The 2932-nt window shown below is 36.2% G+C and overlaps 1 protein-coding gene across 9 annotated transcripts in view; it reads right to left on the minus strand.

The window, feature by feature from the left end:
* Nucleotides 1-262: 262 nt before the first annotated feature.
* The window catches only part of FOXP2 (forkhead box P2), a 498059-nt gene continuing 495389 nt past the window's right edge, over nt 263-2932 (minus strand). For all 9 annotated transcript variants that reach the window (XM_072964634.1, XM_072964637.1, XM_072964632.1 and 6 more), the window contains one exon: nt 263-2932. This exon is cut by the window's right edge and continues 257 nt beyond it. The gene's annotated coding sequence lies outside the window, so the exon portion shown is untranslated.

Genomic DNA, 2932 nt, shown 5'->3' on the forward strand with positions numbered 1-2932 from the left:
GCAGTGAAAGCCATGAATACAGAACGAATAACAGCTGTTACAATTCTCAACCATGACTTCTAACGTCAGAGAATTCAAAGTATGAACATAGTACACAGTAATGAAAAGTATCAAAAATTAGTTTACCTCAAAAAAGATAAATAAAACAGGTATATTCCACCAATACATAAACAGATGTTTGTGCTACAGTTAAAATTTGCTGTATACAAAAGATCATAGTCCCCATAATCAGCTTATGATAGAAGCAAGAATACATGAGCCATTTAAATTGTCAGACATTATGCTTTATAAGGTATGCACAGAAGTTCAAGCAATAAATACATACATTAGTTCAAAGCCTTACAATAGCTACGCAAAGCAGATGCAGAAAAGCAGATTTGCTATTCCTAGCAAGCAATGATATAAGAGTAAAAATTCATGAAATGCATTAAAGCAACATTTTTCTTAGAAAAAGTCTGGTCATTTATGGGTCCACCAACATTTTTACATAATATGCACAATTATCAAAATACAGACCAAGCATTTCAGAAAACTCCAAAAAACCTAAAATCTATTTTTCAAAGCAATTGCAGTTTTGGAGGTTTTTCTGGTATAATGTGCAAGCAGCTATTTTTTAAAATTGTATTCATATAAAACCCATGCAAAACTCTACAGGTATATGCATTCTGTGGCTGAGACTTCCTTTCAAAAGTTTTGTAACTGAGGTATGCATACTTTAGCATTGTAGTCTTAGGCCACCCTCCTGATGGTACAGCGCTCACAGTTACTTTCAGTCCATCAAAGCCTTTTGAACATGCACCTGACAGACCCATTTTCCCTTCAGATAATCCTTCCAGCAGGATCCGAGATGACTGAAAACCATCCTTCACAATACCAACCTCTCTTTTGCTCCCCTATCGTCAACTTCCCGCTCACTGATCATGACCCAAAGACAAACATAATGAAAAGTAGCAGTTACTGTGACGTTCTCACGTTTCATGCAATCTGCCATAATTGTTCTAATTTTTTTCTTTTTTTTCTTTTTTTTCTTTTTTTTTTTTTTTGCAGAGGTAGAAGCTTTCAGAAAGCCTTTTGGGTAAGTGGGAAAACCCTTTTGAAAGCCGTTATGTCCTTTTATTTGGTGTGACAGATGACTGGGTATCTCTCTAAGTCTATTTGCTGACTTCAGCAAAGAATAAAAGATGAGCTTAGTTTGCAAGAACCGGCTCCATCACATGGAACTGGTACGTATGTTAAGCTCTAGCAGCCACCTTCTGTCAAAACTGTTTGTAAAGCAATAACCATAATCAGGTTATGAGGTCCCTTGGTTGGGGGAAAAAGTATTATCAAGACTTGGCACAGCACATGAAAAGCAACACGTAAAATTTCTAGGTTTTAAGCAAACATCCGACTATGCTATTTTCCACTACACCGTAACGCAGTATCATAGTTTGGGGGGTTTGGAGTTGTCGAGAAAACCAGCATTCCAACAATTTGGCCTGCGCAAGTCTTTGAAAGGGAGTGTATTGTTAGTGTTAATATCCCGTATAAGCAGAGGCAGAATTATATGTAACTTTGGTTTGACTGAAAATAAATACCATGGACTACAATTGCTATAATCTTTGCTTTCAGTGTAAAAACTCAGCTAGATCACTTTAAAATCAATATGAAATTAATTTTTGGCTTTACTAGACCTTTTATGTTTGGTTCCTACTTTTTGTTTTTTTCATTATAACTTAAGACTATAAAAAATAGTACACAACAAAGATTCAGACCATACAAGACATCTTCTAACAACATGTATTCACCACCGAAAATAAGTGACCGGATGGGGAAAACAAAAACACAATGTACTATATATATATAACAATATGCAATCTGCATTTGCATCAAGTACATAATCGTTTTGGTCAGTGATCCACATTTGTTGCTTTCTAGCATATCATTAACTTCCACTGCGGATTTTGTCCTCACCTCTGTCCTTAACGAAAGCAAATCTTCATTGCATTGAGATGGACTTTTGGCCTCAGAAGATTACTCTGTGACTGAATTGACTTTTTGGGTGTGGTTTTTGTCATATTTGATTCTTGGTTTAGGGCTAAATGAAAAGATCCCAGAGGTCATCAGAAAACAGCAGGTAGTTCATGGAAAAGGTCCCTTTGTACTAATTGAAGTTACAGAAGGCTGACCAAAGCATGTGGCTGCTTCTGTCCTTGAGCTCCTGGCCTTGTTAGAGTTGGCTTTGGTTTGCAGCTGTAGCCTTTGACTGTGTTTGCAGGTAGACAAAGCTTTATCACAAGGAGGTAAAGAGTACAGTTGTAAGATCTATGCAGATATGCAAATGTTCCTACGGTGCTTGCACAGGTAATGTTAGCTTAGGATTGCACTTTACATCTTAACACTAACAGCACAGACTGGAAGCCTAGGGTTTCAGATGGTTGCAACAGTCTAATTACTGTGTTCTGTAGTAACTAACTTATGTCATTTACAGTTGGTGGCACCAACATAAAAAACTAATGTTCTGTTGTTTAAAATTCAGCTAGATACAAGCAGTGACACTAATTTCTGATACTACTCCTGTGCAAATTAAAAACAATAGCAACAAGTTGAACTTGACCAGCAATTGTTTCTAACATTACAACTACTGACTGCTGGAAAATTCACATTAATGAAACTAACACTATTTTTGGCAGTATATGAGGCGTGTTTGCTTTCTACAGGACGTGTATCCTCATATTCAGTCATTTCATGAACCCTTAAGAGCCACATTTTTTAAATGGGCAAAGCCATTATAGAAAGGACAGTTCATTTTTTTTTTTCAAGAAAATCAGTTTTTGTCTTTTTTTTTTTTCTAAAAAAAAAAAAGAGAAAAAGAAGAAAACAAGCAATTTGCCTGTTGGTACTGAATCCCAAAGGGCTGGCTTTAATAAGTTCCTTTAGGGCTGTCTCCTTT

This window comes from Vicugna pacos, chromosome 7 (genome assembly GCF_048564905.1).
Source record: "Vicugna pacos chromosome 7, VicPac4, whole genome shotgun sequence".
In the NCBI taxonomy this organism is placed as follows: Eukaryota; Metazoa; Chordata; class Mammalia; order Artiodactyla; family Camelidae; genus Vicugna; species Vicugna pacos.